Source organism: Adiantum capillus-veneris, chromosome 21 (assembly GCF_014529385.1).
Source record: "Adiantum capillus-veneris isolate H3 chromosome 21, ASM1452938v2, whole genome shotgun sequence".
Classification (NCBI taxonomy): Eukaryota; Viridiplantae; Streptophyta; class Polypodiopsida; order Polypodiales; family Pteridaceae; genus Adiantum; species Adiantum capillus-veneris.
The window spans coordinates 93,798,811-93,818,800 of NC_140951.1; positions in this window are offsets into that span (position 1 = coordinate 93,798,811).

Here is a 19,990-nt window from a genome sequence, read left to right on the forward strand (position 1 = left end):
GTATTTGAATCTCTTGAAGGAAAAATTTGCTTTTCTTTTGATTGAGAAAAGCTTGTTCTCTTCAATGCTTGAAAAACCACTTCGAGATGTTGCTTGTATTCCTCCCAAGACTTGGAGTAGATGATGATATCATCAAAGAACACTCCAGTGAATTTTTGATAGGGTCTAAATATTTTTTCTATTAGATGATTGAACGTGGCTGGTGCATTAGTCAAGCCAAAAGGCATCGCTAGACATTCATAAAAACCAAACGTTGTATGAAACACGGTCTTTAGGATATTTTCATTCACTTTCCTTATTTGATGATAGCCACTTTTGTTAGCAGCAAGCTAACACGAAGCTAATACGGACACCATTTTTTGGAGTTCTCTTTGTAAAACAATTATTCTTTTAATAAATCGAGAATATTGTAAGTCCTTTTTTCTTGATAAACCTTGTGATTAATGAGCCGGGGCTACAAGCTTCCAGATTGTATCAGCCATTCAATTCCTAGCTTTGGTAGAACTCCAGATTATTACTTTTGACCACGTAAAAACCTTGGCTAAGGTATAAAAGCCAATTTTTGTAAGTTTTTTATAAGTTTTTGGATAAGAAATACACAGCGTGAGCTAATGGCGCTCACTTCTCTGCTTCTCGCACTTCCTACTCCCTCTCCGGTTGTCACATTGCGAATGCGTTTGTTGCATTGCAACCGCAGGTAAGAGCTCTAAGCATTGACGTAAGCCATTCACAGTATTTCGCAGCTTTTGGCGTCGCCAACCCTCAGCCTAATTTCATCATAACTAGGAATTTACACTTTTAAAATGAAAACTAAACATGGGCGGGGTATTGGGGCATCATTGCTAAGCATTTAGATGCATTCTGGGTCAAAAATGACTAGGTCAAAAATCCACTGCTGTTAATAATCGCGATTTTGGAACTTAACCTAAAGTGGGGTTTGAGGCCATAGGCATGTGTGCTTAGGTCTTATAAACTTGTCCTAGAAGTTTCGTTACATTTGGATGTTGTTTAATGCTGTAACGGATGTGAATTGTTTGCCGATGAGCGACTGGCTTTTGGTGATTTCAGTCACTTGAGTGTAGCCTGAGTTACATGCGAATTGTTAGTTGTTTTCCAAGAGATTGACAAACTCTTGTAGCCTCTATGCACTAGTCGAGTCAACTTCTTCCCATGGTTTGACAAATTAATCGTAGTTCTCGCTAATACTGCAATAAGATAGGATGGTGAGGTTAGACATGCGTCCCACATTTGGCGCCGTTGCCGGGGACGAATAGACCTGAACTAGGGAAAACACGAGCGTCTTGTGTAACTTTTTCCATTAACTTCCTTTAGGTTCACCTAGAGTAAAAACTTTCTTTTTAGAAACCTCATAGCTTAAGATTGTCGCCTTTTGCTGTGTAGAGGTAGCTTGGAGGTAAGTCGTACTTGCCGAGTGCCTTTAGGACTGTAGGATTGTAGATTTAGATTAGGATTTGGAGAATGATTGGTAGACAAAACAAGTCTTAAGATCAAGACTCTGAAAAACATAAAAACATAAGAAAACGAGTGTTTGTGGACACTTTCCACAACCCCATTGCATGAGAAACTAGGAGTAGGGTAAGTAGGATTCGAGGTGGGTTTCATAGCATTGCTCTCTCTGAAAGAATCGAGTGTGAGTTGTTATGTAAAGTTGCAGAATTTCAGGTCTACGGCTAGAAATAGCACGAAAAGACTCGAATTCACTCAATCCAACAGGGGAGTAAGCCTACGAGTTTTCTGAACCAGTGGGTAAGCTCAAGGACACTTCGAGGTAAAAATTTCAAGAAGTTGACCAAAACTCAGATTATTTACTTTTTCTTGACATTTTAGGCCAAATTAAGTTTTGACTTGATTTATAGGCTTAAAAAAACATCATAAAAGGACTGTCTTTGAGAAAATTGCAAAAAAGTGCTCATTTCAAGCCTCAAGTTAATAATCATGATTATTAACTTTTTGCTATAAATTAGCCAAGACTCATATCATTGATTCATTGTATGTGTACAAACAACTTTTGTAAAGGCCTAAAAGATTTGGATCACTAAACTGGCAAAAAATTGGGTGAAAACTAAAGTTTGTACTGACTTTTTGAATCTTGAGTGTGAATTGAGAAAAAATTTATCCAAACTTGTTGAAAATTGATTCATAGGCTTATATTGATGTGCTAAACATGTGTATATGCTCATTTGACCAAAAACTTACAAAAATTTGACAAAAGTAAATAATAACGATTATTTACTTCTGCCCTGTTTTTGAACTTTTTTGACCAAGTTGGCAAACCACTAGCTTTACCATGTTGTATAAGTCCACAAACCAAATTTGGTAAGATTTGGATCACTGGGATGAAAACTGTGGTAAAAATTGCAAAGTTAGTTTGCGGACAGATAATTGATGACCATTTGACCAAAAATTATCCAAACTTGATGAAAATTGGCGGGTGACCTTAACATAAGGTGCTTAATAGATCTGTGTCAAAGCTGGGACAAAAATAGTCAAGAGTAAATAATCACGATTATTTACATCTGCTTCAAAACTTGGTGATTTTTACAAATTTGTGTATACAACAAGGTCAAGCAGATTAATTAGACCCCACAAATCAATTTTAGTGAACTTTGGACCACAAAAGCAAGACTTAAGCCAGATTCTCGAAATCAGAGTCTGTGGACACGGAACAGTGGGTAAACTTTATCAAATTTTGTCTAAACTTGTTGAAACTTGCCCAAGGGCTTTAACAAGTTGTATACTTGCCAAACCAATCCAAAAAGTGCAAAAAAGTGACAAAATAAATAATCGTAATTATTTACTTCTGCTATCCAGAGACTTCAAATTTGACTTTTGGGCTTATACAGTGTTAGACCAGCATAATATAAGGCCCTAGGGAAATATTGGGTTCAATCGGATCAAAATTGATACAGATACACTAAGTTTACAGATTGCAGATTAGACCATTGATTTTGCTAAGCTGAATCTGAAAGTCAAAATTTTGACTTCCATAGCACAAATTGAAGTGAAATACAGAGACCAATCACTGGAGTTCTCAAGACCTCTACTGTCCTTATAGAAAAATAGCTAATTTGATAAATTTTTTACAGGAATGAGGTTGCAGACAAGGAATCAGTGGCTTGACAGAAAGTTGCAATTGAATCATGTGGAAATTGACTACAAGTCAATCTAAGGTGAGTACTCTATCCAAGGCTTCATACGTCTATAGCTATATGAATCTTAGATCCGGTCGTGTAATAGGAAATCAAGGCTTATTCGGGAAAAACACCAGTAGAGTATCCACTGAAGAAAGCGTGAATCAAGGCAATCCCTTGCACACATTTTTTGAAGAAGTCTCAGACACTTTTTCAGATTCAACATCCGAAATGTCTTCTTACTCGACTCACTCGGAAACCGGAACGAGAATGCGCTACAAGCATATCCTCTCTTTTTACAAGACTAATTGTCATGGAGCCCAGGTTTACTTGGATCCAAACGAAGAGTATGCTATTCTCATTTATGATCATGGTATTGAGTTCGAAGAAGAAGTTAGGGCCAACAAACAAGGAAAAATGTACAGCGGGAATAACGACAATCAAAGGATGCAACAAGAATCCAACTCCAACATTGGGAGTAGTCAACTTAAATGTGGTAGTACATGGATGATCATGTCCGCATCAATTTGTATGCTTGCCAGATGAACACATGTAGTCAACTTAAACATGGTAGTACATGGATGATCATGTCCGCATCAGTTTGTATGCTTGCCAGATGAACACATGAATGAGATGATGATTCTTGGCATTCCTTGGATGCATACATATAAAGCAGTACCAGATTGTGATACAAATCAGCTAAAGCTATCACTTAAGGGAGGGCAACTCATTGTTCCTATTTCACCAAGCAAAGAGGAATGAAAAAGATGCAATCAGAGGACCAATCCATGAAGCAAATCTTCTCCATCCCCTCGACAAACAAATGCTACAAGTAGCATGCAAGGAGTCAAGCAAATTTGGGTACCAAAGGCACAACTTGTGGATAAACCAAATCAGATATGGGTGCCTAAAATTCCACCAAAGAAATAGAAGACGGTTCCAAGGATTCAAGCACAGAATCCAGCATCTATGAACAAGGAAGCTAACATAAAAAAGGTTTGGAAGAAAAAGGAGCACTTATCTTCTCCACACAATGTGAAACCAATCAAGCAGTGGCGAGTTAAGTCTCAACAGACTCAAGAACCATGCACCAAGCAGACCGAGCTACCAATGGCAAGAAAAATCTCGACAACCGTCTAAAGTGCTCCCCACAGCTCAAGCAATCAGCATGCTTAAACACCTTGATGGTACTATCAAACAGAGAGCACAAAGGCTACGAGAATTGCTCTTTGGAAGACATCAACCGCAAACCTCGACATCGGAAACCTATGAGTTAATTACTCAAGACCCAGTTCTTGCACAGCATATTGAGTTGAATTGCATTGATCTTCATATCATGGTAGATCCAATCATGGCTATGCATAGACACAATTGTTCGACCCATGCACGCAGTCGTCCTGGAGAACGCCATCTAGGAGGGGTGGAAGGGTACTACTAAATACTAAGTAATTAAGGGCAATGTTTGAAGAGGGAGGAAAAAGTTTCATGTTAACCTGTGATTTTTTGAAAAACTACCTACTAATGCCCTTATAATTCATCAACAAGGGAAAATTCACTGATAATATCTTCCCAATGAGTGTAAATAGTGTATATACTATCCGAAAATCATCAAAAATAGTCCTTTTTTGGGTATTTTTCATCATTTTTGTTGAAAAGGAGGCTTAAAAATGGAGAAATCCAACAAAAAACAATAAAGCTGTCTTTTTCAAGGGATTTACTTAATTATTGGATTTTCACTTTGCTTTTTTAGAGCATTTTTCTATTTTCTTTGATTTTTTCAAATAAAAAGGTCAAAAATTAATAATAAATAGCAGGGAAGCTCCAATGGAAAAATGGAAGACACGATGGTGATCAAAAAGACAAGGCGGACAAGCACAAAAATTTTCATGAAATCAGAAGATGGAAGCAAGAAGGCCAAATTAGACGGCCAAGCCTACTTTTGCAAAATTCTTGCAGAATGAGCTATAGGAATCCAATTTGGGAAATTTTTGAGCCTAACATAGATTTCACGGCCTAATAGGACTAACGGGGGAATCTGGGGAAATTTGGTTCGGGATGTCCGGGTAGAGATAGCCAGAGTAGGCTAAAACCACCTCATTTCCACTTGGAGCTTTGTAGAGAGAGCATTTCGGCTTCTTTCGCGCGTCATTTTTGGAGCCCACAATTGACCTTTTTCAGCGCTGTCTCACACGAGACATGAGGGGTAAGTTCCTTACTAATCAATGATCCATTTTGTACGGCCGGTAGCTAGTCTAAAGCCCTAAAAAAAACCCTAGAAGCCGAGCAGTACACGAAGACCTACGACCTAAAAGTGACCATAGCGGCGTGCCAGCTTGACCAAATCAGATGGGATTTGAACCATGGCATGCCCTAACATAATAGAACCATTCTATACCATCAGATGATCATTTGGTTGGGGTCAAGGGGGTCCTCAGTAGAGAATTAGAGTTTTTAGGGAAAGGCCAGAATTCTGACCTAACTCCACAAATGGCCCCGGGGATTCACCATGGAAAACGTATTGCACCACGTAAGTGCAAGGGAGGGGGGTTTTTTAACAAGTTACATAAGCGTATAAGTTAGGGACAAACCCCCAATAATTTATCTCCTAAGCTTAAAATAAGGGAGGGGGTATCATATTTATTGGTTGGGGGGGAGAGTGAGAAAAGGAAAAAATGAGAGGAAGTTTTTGTGTTTCAAAATCATTGCTTCCCAAAAGAGTCTGCCCTTGAACTTTTGAGTCAATAGCTACAAATATCCATGCAAGAACTAACACTATTTTGTATCAATTGATTGTTTTGTGATTATAGTTCATTTGTTGAGGGATGAGAGCTATAAAGAGATTGTATAAATGCAAATTTACACGAAGAACCTAGCACAAGTATATGACCATGTTTTTTGAGTAATTTAGATGGGGCAGAATTGGATGAGTAGCTAGAGTGCAAGCTGAACTGGTACATAGTTTGAAAGTCAAACTAAGACACATTGAGAGTACATCTAGTTATCAACATAAGTGGTTCCTTAGTACGTTGCCAGTCACTATGCTACACGCTCTTTGACTAGTTTTACTCATTTAGATCATGTGAGACTTAAATTTTATATGTAAGATAGGGGTATGATAATTTTTTGCATTGATTGTCGTATAAGCGTAAAGGGGGGTCATATTCCCTAATATGAGTCGTATATAGGGGTTTTATCAAAGTTGTCCGCTCGCACGTGGCGTCCCGTTTTATATATGGAGTGAATCCCCCAGGACAGATGGCCTGCTAATGAGGTTCATATACAATGTATATGATTGGTTTGGAGAAATCCATCAAGTAAAGCCCTCGAAAAGCGAAAAACGGCTCAAGATTACAAAGCATCAAATTCGACATACGAGGCCAAACTGACTCCAAATGAGCCAAAATTGGACAGGTAGCGTCATGATGATGTTACGGACAACTCCAAAGCCTCAAAGTTGACCGACCAACCCAACAAACAGAGTAGTCACAAAAAACGATGATTTCAGAGTCAACAAAGCACAAAGTGATGCCGGCATGACCAAACTTGACCAAATTCAATTTAGGACTTGTATTAGGTGTATGAACATGTTTAGGTCAAAATTTATGTGAAATGTAAAGTTTTTATCACTGTTGTAAATAATCACGATTATTTACTTTTGCAACATTTTTGCATGGAAATTGTCAACTCACCTCACCTATCATGTGTACACACCTATTACATGCCAAAAATCAAGTATGAGCCAAAATGACCAACCATTACTTGCAAAATTGCCAAAAAACGCAAAGAAGGCTGTGTAAAGCAAAATTTGGGTTATGAACAACTTTTCTTGATCCAAATCACCTCATAATTCATACCCAAGGTCTATACCATGCCTAGAACCAGTCTATGCCAAAAAATGTCAATTTGGGAAGAAAAGTTAATAATCACGATTATTTACTTTTTGGCCAAAATGGGGCAATTTTGAAAATTTGTCATTATACATCCAAAGTACATGATGTGATAAGCCCACTAGCCAATTTTGAGTCAATTTGGATTTCAAAATCTCAAATTTCCTTTATATCTACTGTTTCACAGACCTAAAGCCAAAATCTGCTACCATTTTCACCCTGTACATCCAAATGAGCCCAAATTTCCCTCAGAGCATGTAATTGACACATACTTCAAGCGAATAAGCCAAAATTGCAAAAAAGTGGAAAATTTTTCCTATTGTAAATAATCATGATTATTTACTTTGGTTGCAAATTTCTGTTTTGACCATACAGTTTTGTTCCTTGCATGATTTTATGCATCTGTGCTTGTTCAAAAATTGATTTGAAGCAATTTGGACCAGATTATCAGCATTTCAGTCTAAAAGGACATTCGGGAGAAAAATCTGACAACTCCGCTAACTTTGCACTCTATTCACTGAACAGGATCAATGCAAGCTGCGGAGAATGCCAAGAAGAAGTTAAACCAAAAGGAGAAACTCCAAGAACTGCCCCCGTATCAATTGGACCCCGAGTCAGTAAAGGCAGCAAAGACACCTTATCTTTCTAAAGAGCAGTTAGAACAACACCACAACACGGTCTTCATGGGCAGATTTAAAAGTGAAGAAGGGCATCCGCTGGAGTTGCAGCTCTTGTCCAAAGAGGTTTATGATGTCGTAGCAAAGCCAGAAACCAAAGAGGCTAACCGTAGGTTGGGACTCTGACACTTTTATGAACAAGACCCCTGCGGAGTAGACTTTCAGAAAGCTTACGAGCTTCTGTCCACCATCAAGGAAGACGGAACTGCCCAACTCTCAGACGACCAAGGAAATAAGGTAGAGGTTGTGATTACAAAGGAAATAGTGGCAAAGGCACTGAGATTGCCCACTGAAGGGATGACCATGCAGGCAAGAGATAGAAAAATAGCAGGCACATTTACTAAGGAAACAACTGCGGCTACATTTGCCTAACTCATCCACAAGCAGGTGGAAGAGCCAGTCCGTCTGTACCATCAACATTTCCATTTCCTGGCGAAAAGGCCACCAAGGTATACGACACCAAATCACGCCGTGGCCACCACTTTCACACAAGTTCTGAAGTCAACCACCAGACAACCTGTGGACCACGCACTGTCAAGAAATTTGCGGTCTTGCCAGGAAAGCACCGGGCTTATGGCTGTGAGATTTTGTGAGAGAACTCCAAAAAACTATATGAATGAGCTAAACCATAGATGCCATGAAGACTATGGTTTGGAAGGAAGTGCAATCAAAGAAGTCCCACTCTTTCTCTCTTGCACTCAAACACACAAAGAAAGAACACAAAAGAGAATATCAAAACAACACAAAGATGAAAACATCAAGACTATGGTCATATCGTATCATGGGTCATATGAAAGGGTTAATAGATGAGTTAATGGCATTCAATCTTGGCTGACCGAATAGGCTAAGAATTGTTCTTTGGAATTGTAGTTTTGTGCTTACCATAATATATATATTTTGTCAGTGATTGGGATTAATTGTGTGTACAAATCCTCTTGGTTCATAGCAAGATAACTACGCTTACATCAAAAGAAAAGTTATATTCTATGAGAGGTAGTATGATGGGATTCAGTGATAAAATTATTTCATTGAGCCTTTCTGGGCCAAAGAGAAACACTATACATTGTTGAAAGTGTATTTTATGGCTAATCCATACGTTAATTCTAATGGATCGTACAGAGTGAAAGCGATAGAAATTATCATCATGTGGATTATTCATCTAGGATAACTGTAGTATGTGAAAAATGTTGATATGAGAGAAGATAAGGGAAGAGAAGAGAAGAGAGTTTCCCTCCCAAGCCCTATTCTTGCTCGTAGGCAATAAGGAACTGTGGGGAGAGATGTACCTGTAGCAAGGAGAACCTAAAATTTGTAGAGAGGATGAATTACTAAGAGTGAGAGAGATAGGTTTGGTTAAAGAGATGAGATTAGATATATATATATATATATATGTTGGATTAGAGATGAAAAAGAAAACAACAAGAAATCAAGAAAACATCAATGTAAAACACATCTTACTTGACAAACCCTTCGGCACCATTATTGATGGAGAGAGAAGAAGAGGGGAGAATTCAACGTTGATTGATATGCCAAGTCCAAGACCTTCTTTGATTAGAGTTAATCTTCCAAGGATAGCATGCAAGAATGGCTAGTTTTTCTCTAGGAGAAAGTGTAGGCTTAGGCTTATGTTAATGGCTAAGTACAATTTGGCATTACTACTCACTCCTTCATGAATTCCTCTCATCAATGGCTTGAATGCTTGAGTGGTTTTCAAGGAAGAAGAGGTCCCCTTTTATAGGTGAAGGGAACCCCAAGGGTTTACACAACAAGAGAAGAGCGAGTGTGAAAAGAAACCGAAAAAGTTAGAAATGAGCTGTCCCTGCATGATGTGGGCAGACTGGGGTCTAGTATTTTGATCATATCTCCTCTACCGTGGCTCCAAATAAAAAAGTAAAAATATGAGCAAAAAATTCAGCTCATTACCTACAACTTCCTTTTTAATATTCATTTTTCAATTCGGATTGGAACCTAGTGTAAAAAATTCATTAAAATAGGGTACAGTTTTGGCAGCAAAAGTCTTCTTGTGGTCCCCTTAGCTTAGACTTTTATTTGATTCCAATGGACACATCATGCCATATGAAAGAATGACATTGCTCCTTGACAAAGTTTTGTAATCATGCTTGCAATAATGCATTAAAATAGGTGTATCTTTGAAATCATGTCACCTAGTGTCCCACTAGGATTTGATTCCCTCCTAGTAGCTATTTAAAAAGAAATATATGAAAAATATGAAAAATACATAGAATATATATATATTGGAAATTACCCTAGATATAGGATCTAGATAGGGTGCAAGATAATAATGAGATGGTAGAAAGAAAGAATCAATGCTTTTTGCCCCAAGTTAAAGAGGCGGAGCTATTGACGCTTTTCCCATAATACTTTTTGATGGTAAAGTAAGAATGCGTTACCCTTGAGATAAATAATAAAATGAGATAGAAAGCATATTATTATACTTAAATATGCATATGTACATTATAGGAAATATAATTATGGATCTAAAAAATGGCAAGATATCTTGTAGCATGCGTTCCCACTATGTACGTGTCACAATACGACATCCACCCCCTCTAAACTTGCACATCCTCCGGTATGTGCCACATTATTTCTTTGTAAGATCAGACCTCTTGTACAGCTTCCTTGATTTATTCTTCACTGGATGATTCCAAAGCTTCATCTTCACTTTGATCTTCACCTGTGGTTTTCTCTTCTTCCTCATCAACATCTTCCGGATCATTGTCTGCTCTTCTCTTAAACATTTTGATCCTTTTTCCTGCAATGGGAATCTTTACTTCTGTACCATCTAGTTCAGACAAGCTGTAAGTAGCATTTTCATGCATATGCTTTACAACAAACGGTCCAAACCATCTTTTTGAAAACTTACGCATGACTGTGTGTTGGTTATCAAGGCTACTATCATACACTAAAACCCAATCACCTTTGTCAATTGCTTTGCTCCTGAGTCGATGTCGCTTATCAAAGTAGTCCTTGTTTTTCAACCTTGCATTTTTGAGTCGTTCTTTTGCAGCTTCAATGTCTCCAAGTCTTCTCTCTAGTTGCCTTATATGCAGTGCAACGAGATCTTTCCTGCTAAGCCCCTCTTGCCAAGGTAGTACATTCCATGTGGGAATTGTATCTTCAATCGGCATCACTGGCTTTTGACCATACATTAGCTCCGCAGGCATGTAGCCAGTTACTGAGCTATGTGTTGTACGATCAGCACATAAAGCATATGGTAACAGTTTTGGCCACTCACCAACTCTTCCTTCTCAAGCCTTGGCCAAAGCTTTGATGCTAGGAGGATGCCCTCTTTCACTCTTTCCATTGCCTTAGGGTTGTAAGTTGTAGTAAGAGAAAGCTTGATTCCTAATCTAGAAAAGAACTCCCTTGCTTCTTCGGCATCCAGCTCACCTCTGTCTGCAGTGATCTTTCCCACACAACCATAACAGCAAATCACCTCTTCAAGAAGGAATTTGCACACATCTTCTGTGGTTTTAGCTCTTAATGCTCTTCCTTCAACCTGGTTAGTTAGGTCCTCTCGTGCAAGAACCAAGTATCTCATATGCCAGAGTCCTAGAGGCATTGTGACTAGATCCACAACCCATTTATAGTGCATGGCTAGTGGATATATAGGGTGCAATCCATCACGATGTCGAACATTTGAACACATTTGACAAGTTACACATGATTCTACAAACTGAGATACATCTTTATACATATCCTTCCACCAGTATTTTTCTTTCAACTTGGAGAAGGTTGCCCACACACCCCTATGTCCAGCCCATAGACTCTCATGAAACTCTTGCATGAGTTTTACTTGAGTCTCTTTTTTACATATAACCCGTTGTGGTGTCGCACCCTTTTGTTTAGGATGCTTCCACAAGTAACCATCCCTTAGAAAGTACCCATATGCTTTCTTGCGTATCCTCATGAATTCTTGTTCAGACCAATCATCCTGTTTCGCTAGAGTACTCAAGTAGCTTCCAATAAGAAGCCAATCACCTTCATAAAGCTCTTTCAAGAATAATTCAAGTGGATTAGTCGTGCAAACATTGTTACCTTTGACATGAGAGATAGAATAGAACTTTGTGCCTACATCATCTCCCTCGTCAATCATTTGTGACTCATCTTCATACCTTGCCCTTGATAGCATATTTGCCACTGTATTGTCTTTACCTGCAATGTGTTGAAACTCAGGGTTTAAGGACTTAATGTAGGCAATCCACCGCAACATAGCAATGTCTGGCGTTGACAAGCTTGTAATCATCCCAAGAAGTGGTAGACAATCCGTTTCTACAACCACACATGCACCAATTAGATACTCTTTTCCATTTTTCAAGGTTGTAACCATCCCCCATAGCTCTCTCTTTATCTGTGGATAGTTTCTTTGGCGACACTTAGTACCTTTGCTCCAAATCTTACTACATACCTACGTCCTTCTTCGTCATCTTGCCCTATATCCCATCCAATCCCTGTAGGACTGGTGTCTATTGTCACAATTACTAGCCTTCGACACTCATAGTCTACCTTTCTCAAAGTTGGTGCTAACTGGAGCAACTCCTTTAGCTTTTTCATGGCTTTTACATGTGCCTCTGTCCATTTAAACTTTTGATTCTTTCTAAGCAACTGATAAAGAGGATCAGCTACATGTGCATAATGTGGAATCCAAATAACATAAAAGACACATGCTCCCAGAAACATTCTAACCTCAGTGATGCTAGTGCATGTTTCTTTCATTCTTTGGATGGCATCTACCTTTGTTGGGCAAGTTTTCTTACAATATGGCCCACACATGTGCCCTACAATGAGCACTTCATTGACACCGAACATAGACTTTTTTCCTGACAAAGTAAGATTCACTTCCTCCAACCTAAACAAGATTTTATCACAATCATTTATGTGATTTACCACAAACCTGCGACATCCCCTGAGATCCAAAGCTTCATCTTTCTCACTTTCTTCACATCCTTTGATAGGCAAATCATCAATGAAAGGCATTGTGATTTGAGGAATAAAGTCACGTAAGACCTTATTCATCACATTCATCATATGTGCAACCGAGTTGGTTGCTCCCTATGGCAAGGTACACATCCTTACCAAACCCAAAGGTGTCCTCATGGTTGTCAAGTCTCTACTTTTGATTGCTAGCTGAAATTGATCGTACCCTGAGTAGAGATCCCCCATTGAGTAGATTGCCCTCCCTACAAATGCCTCCGCAAACTCATCGACAATTGGACATGTACCTACATTTCTAATTGTCACCTTGTTCACTGGTTGCATATCTTGGATGAAGCGTAGAGAACCATTCTTCTTTGGAACCGTGAACCACCTGTTTGAGTATGGAGCACAAGAAGGCTCCAAAATTCCCATTTTGATCTTCTCATTCAGTAGCTCTACTAACTTTGGCAAATGAGCCTTTGGAACCAGAATAGGTTGGAGATTCCAAGGCACATGAGGTATTGTGAAAATTACCATAGGAGTTACAATAGAAGGATCAACACATCCTATCTCATGTGGCTCAAATGCAAAAGCCTTACCATGCTTTGAAAGCATTTCTTTGAAGCACTTTGTCTCCTCTTGTGTTAGAAACTCCTCGCAACCAATCTGCAACTCTTGAAAGACTCCTTTGTGAAGGTATGCCCGATCTTTTTAGGATTCCTTAAACTTGGTTGCAAAGAAGCTTTCTCAATCTTTTCCCTGTTTTTGGGTGGTAAGGGTGAAGCTACTGGTTTCACCTTCTTTGCTACAGTCTTGTATTTAGTTTCAACATGGACTTCTGGGCCAACTGTTTGGTTTTCTTTAAAGGCTTGTCTTACTTGATACATTTCCATAGAGCAAACTTCGACAACTTCATTTTCAACATGCAAACTAGACCCCATTATAGCATCAAGCTCACCCATAGTATCTACAAAAGAAACTTGTTCACACAAACCCAAAACATTTTCAGTAGGCTCTAGCAACCCACTTTCTTTCATGCCCATTTGTACATTATGTACATATTGCCTCTCACATCTCTTCAAATCTTCAAGTTTTGTAAAACATACTGATCCATTCCTTGTTACCAAGGAGCCCGTTGAGAAAGTTTCACCTATTTTTGGATAAGGTGAGACCCTTTTTCTTTCTGTACCATTGCAATCCCGCTTACAATGGTACTTGGCCAAAACCCATCATTTCCCTATGGTCATGAAACTCTTTGCTCACCTTTGGTAGAGGATGTTCTCTGAGGTTGTCACGATTTCTTTCATGGTTCACACAAACTATGAGAAATTGGACAGCACATTTACCATCTTTGCTACGTATCCTAGCATATGCTGAACCATTGTCCATTACCTTTGTTTCCATTCGAACTCCTACAATGCAGGGTTGTCCAAGGATGAGATGATATGAAGATGTATCCTGTACATCTTCATATCATCACCTATTGTCACCTTCACACCTGGACATGCTGCATACAATTCATCGAATGAATTGTTTGCCACTTTTACCATCCAGCCATGATCTGTGTCCATCGGCCATTTGCACTTGTTGTAGAGACTCTTTGATATTATGTTTATTTTTGAACCATGGTCAATCAAAGCAACAAATGGCTCTTCAAGATCACCTACCTTGAACAAAGTTTCTGTAGTAGACCTTGCTCAGTGACTTCATGAATAGTAGCTCCTAGGAATAGCTTCATCTTCGTCATCATCATTTGAGAAATGCACTTGCTTTACTGTCCCACTAGATTGGTAGCATCCTAGCACAGCTCCATCATCCTCCTTATTTTACAACTGCATCCCTTGTGTCTTCAAGGTTTCCCCTTCAACTTGGGGATGAGAAACTTCGGCAAGAGTTTGCCTCTTCCTCTTGATGATGTCAATGACCTCCTCATGAAATTCACGCTTTGCAATGCCAAGAACTTCTCTCATAGTGAACTCAATCTTGCTATTCAAAATCCTTTCCTCCAAGACTTTCTTTAAATCTGTAGCAACCTCAATATCAGATTGTAGTTTATAAGTAAGGCCTTTTGTCTTACCTTTTGTTGGCTCTTTCTTCTTTCCAGTTGTAGACTCCTCCATGAGTACTTCAGGTGGAGATGCTCCTTGTGTTGAGGGTGTTTGAGAAGGCATTGAGTCGCTTCTTCCACTACTTCTAGAAGCTCTTTTTGATGGTCCTTCATCAGCACTCTCACGTCTACGATTCTCTTCTACAATAGCCTCATTTTGTTGGCATTTTGTAATGTAGACATGCACTGACAATGAGTCCACTGGATCATTCCATCCTGTTTCTAGACGTATGCAATCACCTACTTCATGTAGAATCTCTTTTGTAAGTTTTCCCTTCTTAGCTAATTGCATGACATTTGGCCAAATTTGGCCATGATGGTCACTCGCCTCTTCATCATTAAGGTGCTCAATTTTTACTCCATAAGTAGCTGCCTCAATTGAAGAGGTGGCATGGTTAGTTTCCATATCTTCAACTAAGGTTTGCATTCTCCCCTTCCCAAAGTTAGTCCTCAAGGGTAGACCCGTCTCTCTTAAGTGGATTTTACCACCCTTAAAAAAGACAACATCTTTTGACAAAGCATCACTAAAATCATCACAATCCCTTCTTGCATGATCTCTATTATCACACCAAATACATCTATTAACAAACCCTTCTTTGGGTTGTTGCCTTTGCCTAGGAAGTGGCCCTGATGATTGGCCTTTTTCTTCAAGCTTTGCAAGCTTCACCTTCAAGTCACGCATTCCCTTCACAAGCTCATCTAGCATGGACTCATCAAACTTAGGAGCGATAAAAGTAGGCTTTACCATTTTGTCAGAAGTTGAGGTGGAAGGACTTGTAGTGTTTACTACCATCTTGTCCCTTCTTCTTTGTCGTTTGGCAAGCAATGAGACAGCACCTTCTACCTCATTCTAGTCGATCTTTAGTCCTTGCTCAGCATCTTTATCTTCAAGAAGAAGCTCCAAATTTTCTTGAAACTCTTTACCTGAAGCTTGTAAAAAAAGCTAGTGTGGCCCTTTCTGTCCTGGTAAGTTGTGCATAGCGCCGCTCAAATTCCCTAAGTAGCTCTATTATTGATAGTCCTTGCTTTGGCTTGACTACCCATTCTAAGAATGTCCTTTTGGTCACTCTCTCAGAGTCCTCCATGAAATATTCCTCCTTTAAAGCTACTTTGAGTTCTTCCCAATTACTCTCATGCCCATCTTTAATTGCCCTAACATGCTCCCTAATTTCTGGAGCAACAACTAGCTCAAAGCTTTGAATCATCTCACCTTCTGACACGCGATGCAGCTCCATCTCCTTCACATACTCGCGTAAGTACTTAAGCACATCTTTGCCATTGAACTGATCCATTCCGTTGACAACGGCTTGTATGGCCTTCGTTGCTGAAATCTCCCTTCTTTCAGTGGCATGTTGTTGTTGCATGAACATTGAAAATGCTTGAAACATTTGCATTGTTGCTCGGTCAAAATGCATACCCTGTTGCTCAACATGATCACCCATGGTTACCCAAAAACTCTCACCCTGGCAGTTTCGCGTCGGGTTCACCAAAAATATGTCGAGAAATTTACGTTCTTGCTAGGAAAGCACCGGGATTATGGCTGTGAGAGTTTGTGAGAGAACTCCAAAAACTATCTGAAGGAGCTAAACCATAGATGCCATGAAGACTAGGGTTTGGAAGGAAGTGCAATCAAAGAAGTCCCATTCTTTCTCTCTTGCACTTACACACACAAAGAAAGAACACAAAAGAGAATATCAAAACAACACAAAGATGAAAACATCAAGGCTATGGTCATATCGTATCATGGGTCATATGAAAGGGTTAATAGATGAGTTAATGGCATTCAATCTTGGCTGACCGAATAGGCTACGAATTATTCTTTGTAATTGTAGTTTTGTGCTTACCATAATATATATATTTTGTTAGTGATTGGGATTAATTGTGTGTACAAATCTTCTTGATTCATAGCAAGATAATTACGCTTACATCAAAAGAAAAGTTATAGTCTATGAGAAGTAGTATGATGGAATCCGGTGATAGAAGTATTTCATTGAGCCTTTCTGGGCCAAAGAGAAACACTATACATTGTTGAAAGTGTATTTTACGGCTAATCCATACGTTAATTCTAATAGATCATACAAAGTGAAAGCGATAGAAATTATCATCATGTGGATTATTCATCTAGGATAACTGTAGTATATAAAAAATGTTGATATGAGAGAAGAGAAGGGAAGAGAAGAGAAGAGAGTTTCCCTCCCAAACCGTATTCTTGCCCGTAGACAATAAGGATACTGCGGGGAGAGATGTACCTGTAGCAAGGAGAACCTAAAATTTATAGAGAGGATGAATTACTAAGAGTGAGAGAGATAGGTTTGGTTAAAGAGATGAGATTAGATATATATATATATATATATATATATATATATGTTGGATTAGAGATGAAAAAGAAAACAACAAGAAATCAAGAAAACATCAATGTAGAATACATCTTACTTGACAAACCCTTCGGCACCATTATTGATGGAGAGAGAAGAAGAGGGGAGAATTCAACGTTGATTGATATTCCAAGTCCAAGACCTTCTTTGATTAGAGTTAACCTTCCAAGGATAGCGTGCAAGAATGGCTAGTCTTTCTCTAGGAGAAAGTGTAGGCTTACGCTTATGTTAATGGCTAAGTACAATTTGGCATTACTACTCACTCCCTCATGAATTCCTCTCATCAATGGCTTGAATACTTGAGTGGTTTTCAAGGAAGAAGAGGTCCCCTTTTATAGGTGAAGGGAACCCAAAGGTTTACACAAGAAGAGAAGAGCTAGTGTGAACAGAAACTGGAAAAGTTGGAAATGAGTTGTCCTTGCATGATGTGGGCAGACCGGGGTCCAGTATTTTGATCATATATCCTCAACCGTGGCTCTAAATAAAAAAGTAAAAATATGAGCAAAAACTTCAATTCATTACCTACAACTTCCTTTGTATATTCATTTTCCGATTCGGATTGGAATCTTGTGTAAAAACTTCATCAAAATAGGGTACAGTTTTGGCAGCAAAAGTCTTTTTGTGGTCCCCTTAGCCTAGACTTTTATTTGATTCCAATGGACACCTCATGCCATATGAAAGAATGACATTGCTCCTTGACAAAGTTTTGTAATCATGCTTGCAATAATGCATTAAAATAAGTGTATCTTTCAAATCATGCCACCTAGTGTCCCACTAGGATTTGATTCCCTCCTAGTAGCTATTTAAAAAGAAATATATGAAAAATACATAGAATATATATAGATTGGAAATTACCCTAGATATAGGATATAGATAGGGTGTGAGATAATAATGAGATGGTAGAAAGAAAGAATCAATGCTTTTTGCCCCAAGTTAAAGAGGCGGAGCTATTGACGCTTTTCCCATAGTACTTTTTGATGGTAAAGTAAGAATACGTTACCCTTGAGATAAATAATAGAATGAGATAGAAAACATATTATTATACTTAAATATGTATATGTACATTATAGGAAATATAATTATGAATATAAAAAATGGCAAGATAGATATTGTAGCATGCGTTCCCACTATGTACGTGTCACAGCACGACAGAGTAATATGTGCTAACAACATTGAAGACCACCAAGAAGCAGGGTAAAATAACCTAGTTAGGCACACCGGAAGTATTGACCAGAATAGCCTATCATGGCATCGGCATGGCCGACAACCTACCGCCTGCCCCGGATCAGAACACATGGATCTTGGCAGCTCCACCCTCTCCAAGATCTACAAGATTTGGTAAGCGATCATTTAAATCAGGTGATGAATCCGATGACAGTTCATCCAAGCATCATAGCAGTGAAAGCTCTAACAACGAAGAAAAAAGAGGTAGGAGGGAAGAAATGAAGCGAAAAGCTGTGCCTGCCCACCAAGGGGAGCCAACTCAAAAGCAAGCAAGATTTGAAAGACAAAAACAGGCGTATCAGTGCACTAGGCAAGCGAAGGGAAAAGACCCAAAAAAGTGGGTACCCACCGGCTTGAAGGGATTTAGAATGAAACATCATTGAAGGAAAGAGGCCGAGGATCCCAAGGATCATTTAGAAAGAATCTACCAAGAGGCAGAGGCCTTGAAGCTGAAAGAGGCAGAAGAAGCGGCCAAGAAAGCTGAGGAAGCAACAATTCAAGAGCAAGGCCAGGCATCTCCCCGACCCACCTCACCGCCGCCGGAACAGGATCAATCCATGCCCACTCCACCATCATCACCGCCAGGCCAAGAGACCACTGAAGAGGCCAAGGCAAACAAGGCAAAAGAGTCTGAGTTCACCCACCAAACGGAAGCTACACAGCAAGATGACCACGTTGAACAACCATTAGGAGAAATATGAACCTTGCATGGGCCTTGTAAGGAATCCCAATTTTTAGGGATTAAGGCTAATGGTGTGTAGGGTTAAGGGGACAAGGGCATTCAAGAAGCTAGTTTTTAGTAGGCTTTTCTAGCCTTTTTTTTAGACACATGTAGGATGTGGACCTAGGAGGTCACCTTCTCTCTCTAGCGTTTTGAAAGTGAAGGGAGTAAAGAGGTGTGGCCACATCATCAAAAACGTGGATCACTAAGAGCCAAAATTTGACTTTAGTTAGTTTTACTTATTTTTGACTTAAAACTCCCCCCCAATATATATCCATATCAAAAAAGTATTTTTTGACCTTATTTTAAACTTACAAGCACTAAAAGTCCAATTTTCAAAAAAAACTCCCCCCCCAAAAAAAAACCTTTCTTCTCTCTTCCTCCTCCCTCCTTTCTCCCTCTCCTCTCCCTCCCTGCCCCCTTCTCTCCTCCTCCTCCCCTCTCTCCCTCTCCCCCACTATCCCCTTCTCTCCTCCCATGTTCCTCCCTCTCCCTCCCTGCCCCCTTCTCTCCTCCTTCTCCACTCTCTCTCTCTCTCCCCCACCCCTGTTCCTCTCTCTCCCTTCCCCCTCTCTCTTTTCATCCTTAGCTTCCTCATGCAATAGCTACCATGGTGCTCAAGGACATCACAAATAGTATGCATACATATTTGCTTGTTCGCAACGTTTGCACCGAAGGCCGCACGTGAGGGTGAGCAAAGGTCATCCCAGGAATGTCGTACCATCGGTGAGATGAATGTTGACGATTCTTCAATATCTTGCTAATACCATCACATATTTGAATAAAACACCCCTTTATGCAAGGTAACAATATACTTCTTACTTTTGATTGTGTTCTTCTTATCATAAACTTTTAAGTCTAAGGTGTTGCCTCTACTTGTTTTGTTGTGCTTGGCACAAAGGTTGCTTT